The sequence below is a fragment of the Octodon degus genome, unplaced genomic scaffold, assembly GCF_000260255.1.
Source record: "Octodon degus isolate 3935 unplaced genomic scaffold, OctDeg1.0 scaffold00026, whole genome shotgun sequence".
Classification (NCBI taxonomy): Eukaryota; Metazoa; Chordata; class Mammalia; order Rodentia; family Octodontidae; genus Octodon; species Octodon degus.
Window position 1 is genome coordinate 1,605,259 of NW_004524602.1, and position 22,557 is coordinate 1,627,815.

Consider the following 22,557-nt stretch of genomic DNA (forward strand, 5'->3'; position numbering starts at 1 on the left):
ACACACTAAAGGGAGTTTTTCAAGTTGAAATGAGAGGATGCTAACGATACATACAGCTATAAAAACAGCCTGTTGTACATTACAAATTTATGTTGAAAATTTTTGTCAATTATAATTTAATAAAGTTGGGGGTTTGCGACCTTTCCACCACCCATCTATCTGACCACCACTGGCACGCCTCATTTCCCTCCCCCTTTAGACCACTTGAAACTTCATGTTACTTACTTACTAAGTGTGCTGTATGTCTCCCTGTAGGAAAACAGAAGATCTGTAATGTTTGCAGGTTGTTATTGCTACAGCCCCAGAACACAGACCAGTGCCTGACACTGAGCAGGCATTATTTATTTACTGATGAACACAGTCCTACTACAAACAAAATCTCTGGTTACCTTGTTCCATCCTCTCACCTTCTACACACTCAAAGCCAATTCTTCAAAGCCAGCTCAGATTATGGGCCTTCAGAAAAACTACTTATTGGTGCTAGAATAGAATTGAGGGCCTGCTCCTGGTCCACAAGCACTCTGCTCTGATCTATCCCTAGCCCAGGCACCACACCATTACAACCCTGCTGACAGGGCTTCACCTCAACTCCCACACCACTTTAACTGTATCCTCAACCTCAAAAGAGTTGGAGAAAGCATAATATATTGAAAAGAGTAGTCATCAGAGTCAGCCAACTCACTGGCTAAGTGATCCTGAGAAGTCATTTAACCTCCCTGTAAACAATATTCTCATCTATGAAAATGAAGGCTGGGATGAGCATTTCATACAAATGTTCATCCCAGCTTTATTCGTAATAGCCCAAAACTGGAAACAGCCCAAATATCCTTCAACAGAAGGATACACAATTTAATTATGGTATATTCATATTACAGAAGAATACTCACCAAACAAGGAATGAATACTAATACACATAACAAAACAGAATCTCAGTTTTCTCTTCCACAGTATGACATTTGCTTTACAAAGTTAAGTGGGAGAATGCTAGAGTTCTAAACTCCACTACTTAAAACAATACCTAATAAATAGGTTCTCAAATTATTTCTGAAATAATAAATAAAGCGAGGCACATAATAGATCCCCAATAAATACTGCCCTCTATTCCCAACTTCCCTTACATGGAGGGGGGTTACTAAATTTTAAGATCCTGAAGGATAGATCACTAAATGTTCTTCTCTTCTCCCTCCTTATGACAGTCTCTTACCAACCAGTAGGTACTTGATAAAGACTTTGAAGGAAAGGCAAGAAGAATGCCAGATGGTTTGTGGGTTATGCCGAAATACCTCCTTTTGTTCTTTCTGGAATCAGTGAAGACACACAGTCTTCCAGCCTGGTCTGACAGGTAACAGCATGTGACTGTAGACACACAGGAAGCTTCACTTGCTGGCCTGCTCTCTGCTCATCTCCACTACTCCTGGCCTGTGAATTCTGGGGAACCCGGTCCAAAATATACTTGTACTGAAGTTACAACTTTAAAAGATTAAATGATTTGAATTTAAGTAGGCTTCCAAGTTACAGTTTAAGCTCAGCTTTCATTTACAATTTTCAATCCAGAGATTACAAACTCTAGTTATCAAAACTTTTTGAAAAAACAGACTTAAGACTGAAGCTCTACCCACTGACTCCCAATCTTTATCACTATGTCTTCTGCATTACTGTTCAGTCTGATACTCGACAGACTATTGTCTCTACCTCTAAACTGAAAGTCAATCATGCACTTGAAATACATGATTTTTTTTCTTTCTTTCTTAAATCCAAGATAATTCTACAGGCAATTAAGTATACTGTGTAAATTAATAAATAGAGTGATACCTTGGTTCATAAACTTGATGTTTTCCACAATTCTGGTTGCAAACTAAGTTGAACAAGAACCAAATCAAATTCAGTATTTAGATTCAGTGTCAACATTCTGGGGAAATTTGATTTGGTTCTCATCCGGTTTTGTATGCAACCAGAAGTGGAGAGAACTGAGTTTGTGAACCAAGATACAAGGAGGGGTATATGCTTCACAGTAAAGTTTTTAAATATCACAAAGATTTTCTAGGGGATAATACTCTTAAGAATATGAATTTGAAAGCCAGCCATGGTGGTACATGTCTGTAATCCCAACACACAGAAGGGGTTCGCCATGAGTTCAAGGCCAGGCTGGTATACACAGCAAGACCCAACTCAAAACAAACCCTCCCCAAAAAAAGCCAATCGAGAGACAGAGTGCACAAGAGAAATAGTAAGAACACATATCAGGTTAAATAACACAGGGAAACATGAAGAGATATGAAAAGATGTTGAAATCGCTAGTCATTAAGGGAAATACAAATCAAAATCTCTAAGAGATGCCATGTCATACCTACGAAGTCTGTTGTCAAAAAAAGAAAAAACAGATTGCTGTCTGTCGCCACTGTGGCTGCTACTCCTCCCTTGGCTCCTCTTGCTCTTCTTTGCCACCATAAACTGATGCTCTCTGCCCTGTGAAACTCTGCCTTGGAGCCAACGGAGTATGGACTGAAAGCTCCAGTAACTATCCATTCTCCTATCAGGCACAGGTGTACTCAATCCTGAAGATCTGTGAAGATACACTTCCCTTCCTCTTTTACCTGATCTTATGGCCAGGATACAAAGCAGAAATATTTATTATTCCAGCCAGCACCCAGGCCAGGTGTATCCCTGTGTTATTTAACCAGTGAGTGGAACTTCCTCCATCAGACAGGCCCAAGGTGGAACCCTGGGGCAGAATATCCTGCACAGAGGCTAGAAGCAAGACCCACCCAGCTGATCCAGGAGCAGAACATCTTGCCAGAGTGGCACAGCAGGTTCACTTCCAAGGGCTGCAGCAGGAAGAAGTAGAGTACAGCAGCCAGACCCAAGCCACACCCACCTGGAGGAGTTTGAAAACTTGGTAGATCTGGACCTGGTGCTAAGGTAATAACTCTACCAAAGCTCTAAACCAAAGGTCAGAAGGCAGTGCTACACAAAATTACAAAGAGAAAAAGCAAAATGTATTGTCAGGTCCCAACCCACCCAGAACAAATGCAGAAGACAATAGCATAGAAGAAACTGGAAATCACACACCTGAAATCTTTTATATAATAGCGTCAGAAGTAAAGAAGCAACTGCAGGAAGGTATAGAGGAAATCATATCAGAAATAATTTCTGAAGTAAAAAAAGAATTGATAACTATAATGAAAAATGTACTAAGTGCTTCTAAAGAAGACACCGATAGAAAAATAGAGGAGAATGAAAAAATGATGGAATCCTTGAATAAGCAATAAAGGAAAGAAATAGAATGCATGAAGCAGATTCGAAGTGATATAAAGGAAATTAAAACCTCAATCACAAGCTGGCAAAACCATTTGAATGAAAGTGAAAATAAGACTTTCAGACCTTGAAGACACCATTGCAGCTAGTGAAAAGGTAATATCCCTCAAAAATAAGTAGGATGCAGGAAAAAATAATTCAACATCTGCAAAATGATGCAAAGATGAACAGTATAAGACTAATAGGCATCAATAAAAAAGAAGTCAATACAAGTGATATGAAAAGAATATGGGCAGAAATAACAGCTGAAAACTTCCCAAACGTGGGGAAATAATCTGACATTCAGGTAACTGAAGCATATATAACTCCAAATGACATTAACCCAATTAAAACCACACCCAGACATATAATAATCAAGATCTCAGAAATTCAGCACAGGAACAGTATACTAAAAGCCGCTAGAGAAAAGAAACAGATCACATTTAAGGGAAAACCCATCAAAGTAACAGCAGATTTCTCTTTATAAACCATGAAGTCAAGAAGAGCATGGAGCAAAGTAATACAAGTCTTACAAGAAAACAAATTCCAACCCAGACTGATATACCCTGCAAAACTCCCTTTCAAGTATAATGGAGAAGTGAAATATTTCCATCAGAAAGAACAACTTAAGAATTTCATGGGGCTGGTGAGATGGCTCAGTGGTCTAAAGCACCTACTTAGAACAAGCTTCGCAAAGCACAGGGACCGCGGTTCAATCCCCCAGCACCACATGCCAGCCAGCCCCGCCCCCTGGTGGGCTGAGCTGGCCACACACACACACACACACACACACATAAATAAATAAAATTTAAAAAAAAAAAGAATTTCATAATGACAAAGCCAAGCCTACAAAGACTACTGAATGATGTTCTAGAGAGGGAGCAAAATGATCACAACTCCGTGAATGAGAATGGAAAGAACCCACCAAATAGGGCAAACAAACACAGGAGAATAAGAGGTATACAAAAGTAGTGTTTCAGTTATTCTTTTTTGTACAGCAGCAAAATATTCCCATCAGCATACTCTACAAATGGACTTCTCCTGCACCCTATGGGTCAGGATTCTTCCCGGGTCTACAGGGTGGATATCAAGGAAATAGCAGTGGCTCAGTCTCACAAGTTACACCTGGCCACCAGGAAGCATCATGAGCACTGTCCACGTCACCACATAATAGAACTTTGTGTGATATTCTATCCCCAGACTGTTAGAGGTGTTGGTCATACATTTACCATTCCAGTATTTTTGTTATGTTTTATTCTTAGTAATTCTTTACCATCATGAAAACTTTTTCTTAGCTGATATTTCTGTATATAGTAACCTAATCAAATACTATGTGAATACTCTAAATTGACACAAATTCATACATGATACAGTACATTCTGGCCACTTAGTTGGACTCACAATTTAATTTTAATTTTGAATATTATTTTGAAATATTTAATTTTGAATATTTAATTAATTTTCTGGAGATTGTTTAATTTTTTGTTTTATGATTTATACTTTTTCTCTGAGTTACAATCTACTTATAAGACATGGGGTAATATTTTCTCCTAGTATTAGAAACTTTAAAAAGTGTATTTCTATTTTCCATTGACTTTATATTAGTTTTTTTTTGTTTGGTTTTGTTTTGTATTTTAGGGCAGGGTTTACCGGGTGTTCAGGATCTCACTACTAGATCAGACTCGTAGTGATAAGCCTATTTACAGCCTCGCAAGAGCTGTGCTGGGATTACAGGCGCAGGACAACACCCCCAGTCTCAACTGCCAACTCAACATGCCCCGGGGGTGGGGCCGGCAAGGCAGGCCTGGGGATTGAACCTCCAGCCCCTGCACCTGCTTGCAGGTACTTTAATCCGCTGGGCTCTTTGGCCAGCCCTATTAGTTCTTCCTTGTCTTTACACACACACACGAAAAAATATGTATATAACCTGATATAAAAAAAAATTCTGTTGGGCCGGGGAGATGGCTCAGTAGAATAAATGCTTCCCTGGCAAGCACAAGGGGCTGAGTTCAATGCCCGGTTCTTCAAAAAAAAAAAAAAAAAATGATACTGTTTTGTGGAAATCTTCAATGACCTTTTAACTGGGTTTGTCTGATATAACTATTTTTTACATAGCTCTGCATAAGTACCATTTTATGAGCTCTTTATTCTTTATCAAAGACCATACAGCAACTTCTCTTACCTTCTGGATTATGGTCTTTGTTATTTTCTATATGCTACACCTGGAGGTATTAGAATATTTCGAGTTTGTATAACTGGAAAATATTTTACTTTTAGTTCTCAAAGGTATGTTTGCTAAGAATAAATTTAATGAGGGCAGATTTTTTTCTGTTTGAATAAATAAGTCTAGTTTCTTACTCACTTTTCTGTTTTCTAATATGGAATAAGATTCTATTTAATTTTGTTCTTCCATAGCTAATTTTTTTCTATGTATATGCTTTAATGATTTTTTTCTTTACAATAAGTTTTGGACAATTTCAGTTTTGTGTATCTTGATATAATTTTTTTCATTTCTTGTGCAAAAGGTTCATTTTTCTTGGAAATGTGGTGCTATCATTTTAAATAAATTCAGAAATTTTAGATCTTTAAATATTTATTGCCTACCTCCTTCTACTTTGAGAATCCTAATTATATAAATATAAGTTTCTTGATTTTTGGCACAGAGTGAACTATTATATGACTTATCTGTAAACTCTTCTTCATGTTTATTTTTGATAATTTTATTGTCATATTCATTTAAGTTTGTAAATTATTTTTTACAATGTGCAATCTATTATTAATCTCATGTATTCATTTCAGAAATATTTTTCTAAAAAATTAATTAAAAAATATTTTTCTAAAATTCATTCTGTCTACATCTTATACCTTTCACATTTCAATATTTGTCTACAATTTTTAATTTGCTATATAATTATTATTGATTTTCAATAAAGTTAATAATGACTTCCAAAAAAGGAAAAAAAACAAACGTTGGAGAGAATGTGGAGAAACTCGAATCCTCACACAATGCATTGGGAATTTAAAATACTATAATTGGTTTGGTAAACAGTCTGATCTTAAAAAGTTAAACACAGAATTACCATAAGACTCAGCAATTCCACCACTAGGAATACATTCATTAAAAAATGAAAACACAAGTTCACACAAAAACTTGTATGAGAATGTTTATTGCAACATTACCCATAATAGAATACAGAAGCAATCCAAGTGTCCAATGACTGACAAATGAATAAATAAAATATGATATGCCCACACAATGGAATGGGATCCAATTACAATCAGGAAGGAAGTGCTAATACATGAGACAATATAGGTGAACCTTGAAAACATGCCAAAAGAAGACTCTAGACACAAGAGATAACATAGTATATGATTTCATTAGCATGCTATGCCCTGAATGAGCAAAGGTATAGAAACAGAAAGTAGGTTAGTGGTGGGCTGTTGCAGGGCATAGGTTGGGAGAGGAAGAAAGATGGGGCCAGGGAAAGCGAGTAACTACTAATGGTAGCAGAATTTTATATTAGGGTGTTAGAAATGTTCAAAAATTAATTTTGGTGATAGATGCACAACTCTATTAATACATTAAACACCAATGAAGTCTCCACCGTAAATGGATAGATTTTATGGTATGTGAAATACAGCTCAGAAAAGCTGCCAAAAAAAAAAAAAAGCTGCAAAAAAAAAAGCTATCTCTGAACCCAAATTGCAGTTATTCTTTCATGTATTTTCCTTAACTAAGTTTATCTTTAACCATATTTTTACTTAAATTTTAAAGAAAAATTTGTTAATACTATCATACCTATAAAAAAAGCTAATATAAAAAAATGGGTATGGCAAAATCCTGGCAGTAGTACTCACCCATCTTTCTGCCTTTCTTGAGTTAAGTTTAAGAAAATTTGCATGTATGTCTTTCTGAGTTCAGTACCTAAATAATATTATTATAGGTATACTTTAAGAACTATCAATAACTTTTCACATTTTTAGTAAATGGAAAGAAACTTCAGTTTGACACAAAAAAAAAATATTTGGAAGAGTAATATAGACATTTTCTAATGCTTTGTTGATTAGTGAGGTTTTCAATTATTTCTATGCACACTGCCATGAATACATCAAGAGGCATTTATGCAGTACGCCCCACTAGAAATTTCAAAACTCTTTTCTTGTCTTGTATCAAAAGCAGGCACTCCACACAGAAATGTTTACAAATGTACATTATGCCTAAGATTTGCTTCAAAACAGTTTGGCACAGGGCAGCTTTTATGGTCAAGATTGTCCATGTGTAGGTAACTGAAGATAGAGAGATGGTACATATTAATATATCATTCTTTGTATTCTTGCATGTTTTCAAATAGCCTAATAAATTTATTACTTTAAGAAAACATCATTAAGTAGTAGCTATTTAGCAAAACTTCATGAAACCTTTAGTGTTTAAAGTCACAGAGGAAAAGTCTTTCCATAAAACATTTCTCAGGGGCCGGGGAGATGGCTCAGTAGAATAAGCGCTTCCCTGGCAAGCACAAGGGCCTGAGTTCAATCCCCAGTTCCGCCAAAAAAAAAATTTCCTTCAAATAATTCTTTAAGGTAGATGCTACAACACCTACTGCCAATCATTAAAAGCCAAACATGTTTGTGGAAAAAAGGTCACTATCCAGCTGAAAACTGCAAACAGAATTAAAAAAAAAAAAAAAACCCAGGGTCTTACTATGTAGTCTAGGGTGACCTCAAATGAAGCTATCCTCCTGCCTTCTCTGAAGGGCTGGGATTTCAGTTGTGCACCACGACTCCTGACTCAGAATTATATTAATCATGTATTTTAATTTTCATTAGCCAAGCCACTTGCAATTTCGGAAATGCCAATTCTGCAACAGATATCAGATTGTACCAATAGAGGGAACTCTGTTAAACTTCCCACTAAATACTACCAGCACTTTCTACATGTGTAAGGAATATTCAAAGATGATTCTTAAAGGATTTTTGTTTCTCCTTTAAAACTAGGTTGGGTTGCAGGGGATATAGCTCAGTGGTATATCGTCTGCCTGGCAATCACAAGCCCATGAGCTCCATTCTTGGTACAAAAAAAAAGAAACTGGTTAGGGACTGGGAAAATAGCTCTACAGTCTAAGTGCCTGCCTGGCAAGCACAAGGACCTGGGTTCGATCCCTGGGACCACATGCCATGCCAGCCACCAAAACCAGGTGTGGTGGCACATGCCTGTAATCCCAGTGCTGGAGAGGCTGAGACAGGAGGATCACTACAAGTCTAAGCTGAGTAGCGAGACCCAATAAATAATTTACCAAATAAATAAATAAATACATAAAAACTGTTTAAAATATTTTTTAAAAACTAGGTTAGGTTGTGGTTGGGTATGAAGGTGAACAAAGAATCTCACGTCCTTTCATCTTATTTATCCTTGAAAGATTCCTGAAAAGTAGTTAAATGAAGGCATTAATAAGTTTTACTACAAAATTAATCATTTGATTCTTAAATGCTAATGAAACAAAGAAAAAAAATTTCTTAAACCTGTTAAAAGATACTATAGCCTGAGACACCAGCCACCAAAATTACTTATCTACAAACACATTTGTATGGCAAGATTGATTATGCTCCATAGTTTTCTGGCCATAATCAACAGATGTTTGTTTAACCATAGTGCTATATGGTCTTGATATTTGTGTCCCTGAAGATTCATATGTTGAAATCCTACCTCTCAAGGTGGTATTAGGAGGCAGGAACTTTGAGAGGTAAGAAGTAAAAAGAGGGGAGGGCCCTCAAGAATAGGATTAATGGGCCAGTGAGATATAGCTCAATGGCATAAGCACCTGCCTGGCAAGCACAAGGTCCTGAGTTCAATCCCTGGTTATATATATATATATATGATTAATACACCCTATGAAAGAGATCTTTCCACCTGCTATATGAGAATACCACCGGAAATTGCCATCTATGGACCAGAAAGCAGGTCATCACCAAACCTGGAAGCTGCTAGTATCTTCATTTTGTACTTCCTGACCTCCAAAGCTGTGAGAAACCAATCTCTCTTGTTAATAAGCCACCACCCTAGGGTATTTTATTATAGGAGGCCAAATGGCCTAAAGCACAGAGTGTGCCTTAAAACTCAGGTTACATTAGCAGGGGAGAAAAAAAAGAACAGCATTTACTAAAGTTGCTCTAAATGTTTACGGACGCTTCAGTTATTGCTATCAATCAATTTATGAGGAGAAAATTAGCCCTACATTACAGAACAGGTCACTTAAAGCCAGAATTATCTCCCAAAGGACACGTGTGGTAAGACTGTGATTCAAACTCAGATCAGTCTGCCTTTGAAGCCACCATATCACACTTTGCTCCACAAAGATAATGTTGCAACTCACATTAAAAATTCATTCAATTTATATAGCTCAGTGGTAGAGTGCTTGCACAGCATGCTGCAAGGTCCAAGGTTCAAACTCCAGCAATACTCGCACGCACGCGCATACACACACATGCGCACACACACACCCCTACCCTCTTGGATTAAGTAATAAAAATATTAATTCTTTGGTGGGTATTATTGAAATCATTTCAATATTCAATCTCTGCCAATACATTGAGTAAAAGATATACAGTAGTTTACAGAAAAGAACACAGCATGAAGCTAGACAAGAGTGGAATACCAGTCAAAACTACTAAATTCAGGTAGCTTAGTCCAGATTTCATAGGTGGGTCATGGGGTGCAAGCCATAAACTCCTAGCCCCACCTTAGACTGTTTAGGAGAAACGATGTAAATGTAATAAATACGTAAATTATAATGATACATGGAATTTGTCCTTTCAGTGAGATGAAGATGGGGAAGTGCTTTTTTCAGGACAGTACGGGACACAAGTGAAAAGTCTGCACAGACACAAGAAGCCTCCTGATCTCAGAGCAGGCGGGCTCTTGACAGCGGCAGGTGCAGCGTGAAAGCGCGCTTTCTGCCGCTTTCTCACAACCGAAGCCGGTACCCAAATCCGACCTCGCCCCGGGGAGCGAGTGGGAGGCACACGCGGGAAGGCGCAAAGAAAGATCCAGGACAGGAACAGGGCAGGGCGGCCTGCGACCCCAGGTGACAGGCCTGAGTGACACCCTGGCTCAACAGCAGCGTCTGCAAATCCGAGCGACCCTCCCCACCCTGCCCGGCGTCTCGAGGCCACGACGTCGACCACCTGTCACTGAGGTAAAGAAAGGGGATCCCGAGACCCCGGAAGCCCAGACAGTGCAGAAAAACCCAAGACCCCGGCCCGGGCCTGCGGAGCACCCGCCCGGCCCGCACCGCGCCCCCGCTCGGCTACCTCAGCCGCGCGGCTCCCCTCCCCCAGCGGCACCCACATCCCGCTCCGTCCGCGCCCAGGTGAGAGGAGGTGCGCCGCGCCGCCATCTTGTCCCCAGCCCCGCCACACCCCCGCCGCCGCGCCCCAGGCCCCTCGCGGACACTCACCCTGCCGCCCTGCGCAGTACCGGCAGCTCCGAGCGTCCCGCCGGGAAAGAGGCGGGGCGGGGCGGGGCAGCTAAGAGGGGCGGGGCGGGGTGGCCTGCGGCGCGCCACGTGACCCTGCGCGCTCGCGGCACCCGCACGCAGGCGCAGTGCGGCCCACGCCGCCGGGGCGCGGAACGCAAGGTAGAGCTGCTGTTTGAGGTCTTCTGCGCTGCTCATTGTATGAGCTTCGCTTGCACCGCCGCCTGGGGTCTTCTGTACATCCCTTCACCTCAGTCCGCCAGAGGGCTGCCTCAGATCTGCAACGTGAAAGTCACGGCGAGGACACGGAAGCCTCCTATGCCAGGCGTGGAAGGCACTACACCCACGACCTTTAATCTGCTTAAAACGCGGCGTAACACTGGTCAGTTACTGCGTGATTTTTAAATCACGGTTCCAAACTAGCCAGGGAAGGTTAAAGTCAAGTGAAGATTTCCTAGCACTTTCATCCACCCCTTTTACCTGCCTGTTCCTTCCTAGCAGCTGGAAAGACACAGGACCCACGGGAGGTGATGGGAAGGCAGGTGAGCTTTGCTCATCTGTGTTTTTATACCTGTCCCTTACCCTGTGGGCCCCATCACGTGTGCTCACCCTGTTGATTTAGTCTCTTGTTTAACTGCACACCAACAGTGGCAACCAGAACCAGGGTGGGGGCATTGAGTTTAGTGTGGCAGAAACATTTTGAAAGAATGTATGGGGAAATATTGTCTGGGCAGGGTTGGCAGTTGAGTCCCAGAGCTGATGGACTTGGAGTGTGTGTGAGCTGTGCAAGAAGCTTCCCATCCCTGCATACATGCATGTCCTTACCCACCGTGGACGAACGTGGTTATATGGTTTTATGATAGACAGCTGTCTGAACCAAAAAGACAGCTACATTAGGTAGAAATATTATACACAATCAAACAGGGCTAGACCCTGCTAAGGAATTAGTGCAGAAGGGAACACATTACAACTGTGGCTGGAGGTACATTCCTTGAAGGTCAGGTCTCAAGATAAAGGTAGAATAACTACACCTACATACCTCCCAGAGGGATAAACAAAATACTTTAATCAATATTACCTGGTCCAATAAAGTCTAGCTGGGAATCAGTCATCCAGGTGAATGACCAAGACCTCTTGACTCATCTCTTCCAAAAAAATGTCCTTGTTCGTTTCATGTACACTTGCTACATGACATGCTTCCCAGTTGGATTAACATTACCTAAGCAGCTATACTTGTAATCTTACTGGCTGATCATAAATTTATCCCATGTTGTACCCATGTTGTGAGTTTGCTCTATAAAACTTCAAGAAGTGAGCTCTTTGGCAACTTACTTAAGTTTCCTCCTGTCACTCTCAAGAACTGTTTCTTAATAAAATTTCTTACTCCTCTTAGCTTCTATTGTCCTTTAGAATTCAGTCTTCACTTTTGGGAAACACAAATTTGGCCTGTCTGACATCTAGCAGGTTGGGAGTTACAATCTTTCTCGTACAACAGTTGGAGGTCCTATATCAGTTTCCGCCTGATAAGGCAGATCTTAAAGAATGAAGCAGTATATCAGTAGTTATTAATATAGCCTTACCAGCTCTCCCTATATCAGGGAAATAGGGTTAGCCAGAGAGGTTAAATGACCCAGTTAGCTCATATATCAACACAAACTGGGTTTCAAGTACAAAGTGGTGTTTGTTGTTTTATGGTCTAGCCTTTTTGGTCCAGACACTTTGGGAAAAACTAATATATATGCAGATGTTTTTCTTTTAATGCCCTATTTAATGACTGTTTAGATTTACCACCCTCTGCTCAGACATACTACTCACCTTTTTTTGTATAGTTCTATATGTCTTGTTGATACAACCTCAATGTGGTTTTTTTTGTTTTTTTTTGTTTTTTTTTTTGTTTTTTTTTTTTTCAGAACTGGGAATTGAACTCAGGCCTTGTGCTTGCCAGGGAAGCACTTATTCCACTGAGCCATCTCCCCAGCCCCTCAATGTATTTTTTTGTACACAGTACCTTTGTATAGATTATGCAGTAATATACTATAATTTTTGCTGATTGTAGTATAGGTTTATGTTGTTATATACTCTACAGTACTATATATAAGAGTTATGCAAATAAAAGCAAAGTCAGCTAGTTGCTTGTTTTGGTTTGGTTTGGGTTGGGGCTTTTTGGTACTGGGGATTCAACTCGGGGCCTTGCATTTGTCAGGCATGCCACTGAGCTATCTCCCCAGCTCCAAAGTCATCTAATTAGAGTTTCTTTTCACCATTTTTTTCTTTGTTCTGAATGTTGTAATATGAATACTACATAATTCCTTAATTAGTAATCTATTTTTTTAATGCCCTGGTCCTTGGAATTGAACCCAGTCATTGAGGAATGTCTGTATTAGGACTGGAGCTTGAGACCACTTCCTCTCCACTCACTGGATTTTGGGCAACACCACAGGGCCAAACCCTACCATCTTTGTCCTAAGGAAAATAAGAATACCAAGGGCCCTCTGGAGATTCCTAAAATTTCAGGCCAGGATATGTGGGTGCTATTCTGGCTGTGCCTTGAGCCTCCATGCCATTTTACTCCTTTCCTTTTCCTTTCTAGTTCCCATGACCTAATCTCAAAGAGTTCCACTTCACCAGAGGATGCCCTGGGCATGGACAGGTAAAGAGATGACCCAGGGGACACTTTATAAGGGTCCCACAACCTAATTCTTCCTCTTCCTGCCTACAGACTCATATGGAATGCTTCATCCATACTACCTGACTCTGCTAGAATGCCTTCTCAGGCAGTCATTGGGATAAATTTGAGACCCACATAGGCTATCTCCTTATCAACCTGCATAATCAACCCCCTAGAATATAAAGACAACCTCATAAACAAACCCCATAGTTGGTGTTGATCTATCTAGCTTAATTAAGGCCCCAAACCCAAAAAACTCAAACTTATGATAAGGTTAGGACTATCAGGGCTCTGATGAAAATCCTGCTGCTTTCCAGCACCAGCTAGAAAAACACTCAGTAAATACATTAATTTAAGCCCAGTAAATAGAGAGGGCCAGAGTATCCTGGGACAAGATTTTATTAGCCAGTCAGTTCCATATAGTAGGAGGAAACTAAAAACTCCAACAAGGCCCATAAGTGGTTGATTTGTCTTGCATTGTCTTTAATGATCATGACAAAGAGGACAAATGGGAGTCTGCTGCAAAGAAAAGCCAGGCTAAATCTATCCTGCCCCAATCAATAAGGCTCATGATAAAGCCTGTACTACTAAGAAGAACCAAGATCATCCAAATGGTGATGGAAGCAAGTCTGAGTGTTTCAAATGCAAGTGACCCGGACCCTGGGCAAAGGAGTGCCCTCAAAAGCCACCAAGTCCTTGGCAAACCTGTCTGAACATGGATGAAGACCCTTGGCACTGGAGGAGGGAGCCCTAATTTCCAGAAGGGGATGAGCTCATCCACCATCATGGTGGCTAGACAAGAATGCCCAGATAGCAAATGACAGTACCCACGGTGGTCTGTGTAGCCCACACCCAAGGACATCCTCATCACCTTACAGGAGCCTTGGATAACTACGGATGTAACAGACAAACAGATTCATTCCTTTTCCCTACTGGGATATCTTACTCAGTTCCAGCCTCTTATTGGGGTGAGTTGTCCTCAGTTGTTGGCCTTGTAGGCCTTAACCAATCAGTGATCTTTACCCCACCCACCCCACCCCTGAATTGCTAATTGGGAGATTTTCTTTTCCAAGCTGCCTTTATGGTAACACCAAAGCTCTCCATACCAATAATTGAAAGAGATACACTCTTCCTGCTCAGGGCCACTCTTTCATTCATCCCTCTGACAACCCATTTCATAGTTGCTAGAGATCCATGATGGCTTCATTGGATTCAGTTTCTCTTCCAAAGTAGCACTGGATTCTAGTAAAGACAGAGTCTCTCTGACATAAGATTAATATAATTTGAGCTGCTCATCACAAACTGTCATAAAATAGGGCGTGCATACCCATCATCAATTAAAAGTGGTATATAAAACAGGCTTGAGCAGGTCAGGAGAACACAGGTAAGTTGCATCAGCTGGTAGCTCAGACTCTGGAGATCCATGAAAATTATCTGTCACCACTCATTGAAGGAAAATAAACTTAGACCTGGTTTAAAGATTAGTTCACATAATACTTGGGTATCAGCTAGAAATGGACTACTGTGATCCTACCATTCTGCTTAAAAGTGGCTCTGAAAGAAATGGTGAAAGGCAATCTTCTTGGTGGGGGAAACAACTGTACATCCAAATGTCCAGTTTACGTGGAGGGAAACATTAGCTAGGTCTGGCTCTATCCTGGCTCCTAGGTAGTGGCTAATGGCTTTGCCTGTTGCTCGGAGACTTATAAAAAACAATACTGGAATATTGGTAACAAGAAAATGTAAGGAAGTTATATAGGTAGACATCTCAAAAGCAAACAAGCTCATGCTCTCAGAATTGACTATTCTTACTATATACCCCACCATCTAAGAATAAATGATTTGGTAGACTGATGAGTGGCAGACTGAAGCCATAACTGGTACACCACTGCACTGTTAAGATATATTCTACAAGATCAAGTGCAGTTCTACAGGCTGGAGCAGATGATTGGAGCTAGTGACCAACAGATGGTGCTGTTCCACTACAACCAGAATACCCAGGTTCTGGACACTTAAACCTAATGACCCAGTGACATTAGCTTCTTGATATTTCTGGGTTGTGTTTCCCTTCATCAGAGCAATAGAGGAAGGGAACCACTATGTACTGCATCTGAAAGCCAACTCAAGTAAATGGAAAGGACACAGGGAGAGGTAGCTACCTCATAGGCTATAGTTCCCAAGAGAAATGTGCTTTTATCACCAAAGAACATAATGATATTCCTATTGAATGACAAGTTGGAACTTCCAAAGGACTATTTTTTGTGTTTATGTCACTAAACCAACATGTAGAGGAGGGGCTACAATAGGTTCCAATTAACAAAGGAAACTTGGGTTGAAGTACACAACAGGGCATGGAAGACCCGAGCCAAAAAAAAAAAGGAAATTACTGCAGAACCATTTTGTTTTACCATCTTCAACAGAAAATGTGAAAAGATAAACTCAATAAGGATAAGACCCAATAAAAGCAAGACACCAAGAACTGTGATCCTTTGCGAACTATGATCCTTGATAGTTTGTGTCCCTATCAAGATAAAGGTCCAGAACTAGCCAAAGACTAAGAACAGTGGGGACATGGAAAAAGTAGTGACAGAGGACAGTGATAAGTATCAACTTTGTGCTTATGATTGGTTTAAAGAAATGACTGAGAATGACATGCATTTTTTATTTTACACTAATAGTAACCAGTTTTCCCCCTTCTATACTATTTTATATAGAAGTACACCAATGGTGTTGTACTTTACCAGCTAGTTCGTGACACTAAAACTTGAGAATCCGTAGTTGGATGGAGAAGACTGTATTCTCTAGACCACTTAAACCTTAAGAATATAAAAGTAAATAATCTCACTCATGTTGGGGACATAACAAGGGCATCTTCATTTGTATACTGTATATTCATGTACTGTTAGAAGCACGGAATTATATAATATAGGAGGTAATTATCTTGGATAGAAAAAGATGTAGTCTATGATACTTATTTGCCTATTTGTTCTTAATTCATTCTTTGATTTGCCACTGGATTATTCCCTTAATGAAGTACATTTCTCAGGGTCCCTGGATACAGAGAGCCCTTCCCAGGATATAGAGAGCCCATCCTGAAACTTGTCACAATCTGGGATGTTTATATTTGTAATTCTATGGAAAAGTTATTGAAATTCTAGCAAGTTAATTCCAGTCTACCACTTTCAGTGCAACCCATGGCAAGAATAAAGACACTATGGCATATTTGTAGTATGGGAAACTAATAGCGGTCCAAAATCCAGCTATGATGATGGTTAACCAGAGCAAAGGCCTCAACCCAGGGAAAAACCCAGATTTTATTAATCCATGAAGAAGGGAGTGGCTTGAGAATGAGTGACTGTGAAAATGGTGGGAAGTAGTGAGTGCTGTGAGCTGAGCTAGGTGGGAGGCCTAGAACACCTCTGCAATCAATACTCAGAGAGAAGGATGTGCAGAAAGAGTATCTGCATGACACAACTGAGGTAGTGTCTAATGTTTTGGGGTCAGTGCTTCAACTCCGGTGTGTAGTCTATTATGCCCTGGAAAGTCATAGTCTCTTATCTCAAAGCTCAGTCACAGCTGACAGCATGGAGCACAGCTGTCCATGACACATGTTTTATTTGGGCACTGTGGTGGGGGGGGGGACACCGCCCTGTTTGCCTTGCTTCAAAGATTACACATCTGCACTTCAGCTGGACCAATTTGTATTGCTTAAAACCACTTGAAGGAATAAAGGTAAGTCCTAGCCGGCTCTGTGTATATCAATACATAGAAATAGGGCCAGGTTTAGACAAAATGGAAATAATTGCCCTTCTTTCAAAAAAAAAAAGTCTTCCAGATAATCCTCCCTACCTGGACAAGTGGTTTCCAGGGAAGTTTGGCCATTAGGAGGCTCTAGTGGAATATTGGAGTGTGGAAAAAAGAAAGCGTTGGCACTTCTGTCACTTTCTCCTTGCACAGTGTTTCCAGTACTGACTGTGTTACCTCCATGTCTTCAGCTCTCACTGAACAATCCTTTACTTCATGATTCACATCTCCTACCATGATACTGTTAAGGAACCCTTAGAGAACAGCAGACTTGTAGGCATATTATAACGTAAGTTAGAAGTTAATTCATAGCCTGTGACTATGCTCATGTCTCCTGTCATACAGCTAGCTTTGTCTGTCTAAGCCCGGATGTCCCTCCTTAACGAAGTGTGGGTCAAACTGACTGTCTGGTTTGCGTTTTAAAAATATGCAGTGATTCTAACCTGCCTCAGGGGCTTCAAGGTTATCATATTTGGGTGAAGACCAGCCCAGTCAAAGACACTTTCAACTTTTCCTACTCTTCTTGGATTCCTTCCCTCCCAGAATGTTCCTGTACAAACCTGCCTGATGTTATATGATAAAATTCTTCTGTTCCTTGGAACCAAGCAGAACCTGCTATCAGCTTTGTATTTCCCATTTGCAAACATATTTAAACTAAACTCAAACCTCTGGCCAAATAGCTCAGCAGATTAAAGCTCCTGCAAGCAGCCACAGGGGCTGGGAGTTCAATCCCGAGCATGCCGGCCCTGCTCCCCGGGCACACTGAGACAGCAATTGAGATGGGCGGGGTGGCATGTGCCTGTAATCCCAGCTCTTGGGAGGCTGTAAGCAGGCAGATCACTATGAGTCCAATCTAATAGTGAGACCCTGAAAACCCTGTAGACCATTCCCTAAAATAAAATTTAGGCATTCTGGGAACCCCCAGACCCAGTCCTAGCCCAGGCCCGGTGAGTGTGTGGAAGAGCTTCCGGCTACCCTGTGCCGGTGGGACCTACTCGTCCCAGCCCAGGTGCAGCGTGGGTGAGACCCTCTTCCACCCCCTTGGGATGCCCACCACCACTCTTCAGCACCTCCCCTACCCCACCTGCCCAGGAGGAATTTCTGCCGCATTCCAGGAACCCCCAGATCCAGTCCTAGCCCAGGCCCGGTGAGTGTGTGGGAGAGCTTCTGGCTACCCTGTGCTGGCATGACCTACTGGTCCCAGCCCAGGCGCAGCATGAGTGACACCCTCTTTCACCCTCTTGGAACGCCCCCATCACTCCATAGTACTCCCACACACACACCCCGCCCACAGAGTAGGAATTTCTGTCATATTCTGGGAACCCCCATATCCAGTCCTAGTCCAGGCCCAGTGAGTGTGTGGGAGAACTACCTCTCCCCCCTACACCACCTTGTCCCCTCCAGACTCAGCTCAGGCCTGGCATGCAGGACTGGGTGAAACCCTGCTGCTGCAATCCCTGCAGAGAGAGTAGGGGACAGAACCACCCAGCTAGTCCAGGAGCAGAACATCTTGCCAGAGGGGCACAACAGGTTCACCCCCAAGGGCAACAACAGGAAGGAACTGAGCAAAGCAGCCAGACCCAAGCCAGGCACAGCTGGATAAAATAAAATTTAAAAAAAAACAAAAAAAAAAACAAACCTCAAACCTGACTCTGGGCTGGTGGTTTGAACCTCTGGGCTCTCCACCCCACTAGCATAATCTAACTCCTCAGTGCAGAGAGTCTTCCATTTGGATTGATAATTGGTTTTTCTGCTACAATACTAGCTCTTGAGTAGCACCAGTTTGGGTCTTTGATAATAACTACCCTCTGCTCTTCCTCCATTACTAGAAGTAGTAGTGGTTGTACAATGTCACTAATCTGTGGTTTATCTCATTGTCTAATGTTTGAGTTCACAACTATTCCAACAACTGTAGAGGTAATATTCTGGATTAAAATTTCTCTGCTTTTCAGACCTACAATAGACTGATTTTTTTTAATGAACCTGATACCTAACCTGATGTTTATTCTGTATTCAGGCTGGTCCAAAGGATGTTTATAACCCACTGCTGACAATCTTAGCACACTAAGAAGGATCTGGCTAGTACTGAACATTGACAGGCTGGATATAAGCAGAATGAAGTTTGATAGGTCAAAGTTACAGCTGCTAAAATATTCTCCACCTGCCCTTTGCCCCTTTTAACTTAGCAACCTGAAGTACCCAATACAGTAACCACTAGGACATGTGGCTATAAACCAATTGAAGTATGAATCTGAATTAATTCTTGCATTAAGTGTAATTTACCCAACAGATTTCAAAGACTATGTATGAAAGAAGCAAAATACCACAATAAAAATTTTTACTGAATGCACATAGATGATTTTGAAGCATCTTATGCTAAATAGATTTTATACTGATAAAATTAATTTTACGTGTTTCTTTTTTAAACATGGATACTACAGAAATTATAATTATATGTGGCAGCTGGGCACACCTATAGTCCTACCACATGCCTGTAATCCCAGAACTCAGAAGGCCAAATCAAGAGGGTAGCCACAAGTTTGAGGCCAACTTGCACTATACAGTAAATTCAAGGCCAGCCTAGACTAGAGGGACACTGTGTCCCCCCAAAAAACAAGATCATCATCCAGACCCAAGAGGACTAATCAAATACCACACACTCATGATGCAGTCATTCCCAAAGCCCCACCTATGAATGAGCACATGAGACTTTAGCGCGACATCTAGATACAGGCCACACAGTGGGAGTGCTAACTTCATTCATCAATCGAGTGGGTGCATATGTGTGGATTTGTTTCTGAACATTTCTATGTTGATATTACACTGTAGAGCTTTGTAACAATTCCAAAATCCAGTTTTGTAAAATCCTTCTATATTATTCTTATTAAAGGTTAACGTGGCTATTTTTTGCCCTTATTTCATATAAATTTTAGAGTTAGTGTCTGGAACTTTGGAAAATAATATATTTACCATATAGATCTAATTGGGAAAATTCACATCCTTACATTATTGAATCTTCTAATCCTTGAATATAGTATATCTTTGGGTTTTAAAACTATTTTCTTTCATTTCTCTTTTAGAATATAACAAGAGAGTATCTTCATATATGGTAGGAAAATTCCTTAAAACTCTAAATTACAAAATTATTTAAAATTCTCTGTGCAGAGAACTTTCATATCTTTTATTATACTTCATCTTGGGTATTTGATTTTGTTGAAGACTATTACAAAGAGCATGGTCTTTGAATTTTACTTTCTAGCTGGAAATAGAAATTAAGTTGATCAACCTTGTATGTAGTACAACTTTGAATGCAGTAGTATTGCTAAAATTATTTATTTCATTATAATAGATTATAAGTTACTTTTGATTTCCTGCATACAAAATAACAGTATTTGAAAATACTAACAGTTGTACTTCTTTATTTTCAGTACTTACACTTTTCATTTCCCCCTGTCTTCCTGCACTAGCTAGGACTTTTAGTACAGTATTGAATAGAAGTGAAAACAGTGAACATCTTTATGTTTTTACTAGTCCTAGTGGGGAATCACTTAATATTTTACCTTTAGGCATAAATGGCTTTGTAGATTCTTTTCTCAGGTTAAGAAGGCACTGAGTGAAAACAACTGCCAGGCTATAATATAATACCTGGTTAAAACATGCCTTGAAATTAAATTGCTATAAAGACATTTCAGGCAAACACAAATAGGGAAATGTAATCTGCAGCAGACCTACTCTAAAGGAAATACTGAATAGAGTTCTTGAGGTGTAAGATTCTAGATGGTTGCATAGAGATGCTGGTTAAAAAATGAAAACAGGATGCATACATGGGGATTTCTAAATGTTGATTTTATGCTATAGTAATAACTGTTGTGAGGTTTAATACTGTTTGTAGAAGTAATTGACATTTGTGAAAAGAATAGTAAAAATATACGGTAAGTAGCAAATAAAGGGTTTAGGGTTTTTTTGCATTGCTTAGAAAGTGGTACTACATGTCCTAATTTCTATGAGAGAAATTTTCACAGTTGCAAAATGCATGCTACAATTTCTTGAGTAACACTAAAAGAATGGCAAAAAAAAAATGCATGGCTAACAAGTTATAGAACAAAGGCAGAACAATAAAAAGAAAATGAATTAAAATAAGGCAAGGAAAGATAAAAAGGGGAACATAAAAGAGGTTGGACAAGTAGAACATAAGTAGTAATGATGTACTTTAAATGTTCAATGACTATGTTGAATATAAATGGAATAAATATTCCAAATAAAAGGCAAAGATGTTAAGACTCAACACAGGGCTGGTGAGATGGCTCAGTGGTCTAAAGCACCTACTTAGAACAAGCTTAGCAAAGCACAGGGACCGCGGTTCAATCCCCCAGCACCACATGCCAGCCGGCCCCGCCCCCTGGTGGGCTGAGCTGGACACACACACACACACACACACACACACATAAATAAATAAAAAAGACTCAACACAAAACTATGCTCTTGGGGCTAGGGATATATAGCTCAGCAGCTTAAGTGCCTGCCTGGCAAGCTCAAGGTCCTGAGTTCAATCCCCAGTACTACACACACACACACACACAAACACACACACACACACACACAAAACTGTGTGTTCTTTCCATCAAATATAAAATACAGCAAGATTTAAAGTAAGTTAATAGCAAAAGATACACGTGTCAACAATAATCAAAAGAATCAATATAATTATCCTAGCATCACACAAAGTAGTCTTCATGACAAAAAATACTACTAAAGATAGCAAAATGGGGGAGGTAGGGACTGGGAAAGATTGATAACAAACTACAGTCAGGAACAGAAGCTTTGTCTGCTACTATATGGTAGCCTGACTATAGATAACAATAATCTACTTGAATAAAGGATGTTGAAAAGTTTTCACTACAAAGAAAATGATAAATGTTTGAAGATATAGATGTATTGAACCTGATTTAAATATTGTGGGGCTGGGGAGATAGCTCAGCAGTGTAAGCTCCTGCCTGGCAAGCGCAAGGACCCAGGTTTGACTTCCAGTACCACATGCAGTGCAGCCACTGGCCACTAAAATTGGGTGTGGTGGCTCACCCCTGTAATCCCAGAACTGGGGAGGCTGAGACAGGAGGATCACTATGAGTCTTCACTGCATAGTGAGACCCTGTACCAAATAAGTAAATAAATAATTTTTAAAAATTTAAAAGCTGAGGCTGGTGAGATGGCTCAGTGGTCTAACGCACCTACTTAGAACAAGCTTAGCAAAGCACAAGGACCACGGTTCAATCCCCCAGCACCACATGCCAGCCAGCCCCGCCCCCTGGTGGGCTGAGC

General features: G+C 40.4%; 1 protein-coding gene across 3 annotated transcripts in view; it reads right to left on the minus strand.

Moving 5' to 3' along the window:
• The window catches only part of Scaper (S-phase cyclin A associated protein in the ER), a 438,975-nt gene extending 428,178 nt beyond the window's left edge, over positions 1-10,797 (minus strand). For 2 of the 3 annotated variants that reach the window (XM_023712676.1, XM_023712675.1), the window contains exon 1: positions 10,749-10,797. The gene's annotated coding sequence lies outside the window, so the exon portion shown is untranslated. The remainder of the gene's footprint in view (positions 1-10,748) is intronic. The other variant, XM_023712677.1, reaches the window with a different exon arrangement.
• Positions 10,798-22,557: the final 11,760 nt, after the last annotated feature.